The sequence below is a fragment of the Corvus brachyrhynchos genome, unplaced genomic scaffold (genome assembly GCF_000691975.1).
Source record: "Corvus brachyrhynchos isolate BGI_N302 unplaced genomic scaffold, ASM69197v1 scaffold628, whole genome shotgun sequence".
Classification (NCBI taxonomy): Eukaryota; Metazoa; Chordata; class Aves; order Passeriformes; family Corvidae; genus Corvus; species Corvus brachyrhynchos.
The window spans coordinates 31,646-31,914 of NW_008239312.1; positions in this window are offsets into that span (position 1 = coordinate 31,646).

Below are 269 nucleotides of genomic sequence, written 5' to 3' on the forward strand. Positions count from 1 at the left end.
CGCGGAGCCCAGCCGCCGGGGGGGCCCGGAGGAGGTGAGGGACCCCGGGGACACCTTGGGGACCCCGGGGACACCTTGGGGACCCCTGGGACACCCCCGGGGACACCTTGGGGACATTGGGGGCACCTTGGGGACACCCAGGGACACTTTGGGGACACCTTGGGGACTCCTGGGGGCAGCTCTGGGCTGTGGCCCCGGGTGACCCCTGGGTGGCTTTGAGGGTCACCCCTTAACAGGGATGACCTTGGGGGGGGTCCCTGAAATTTGGG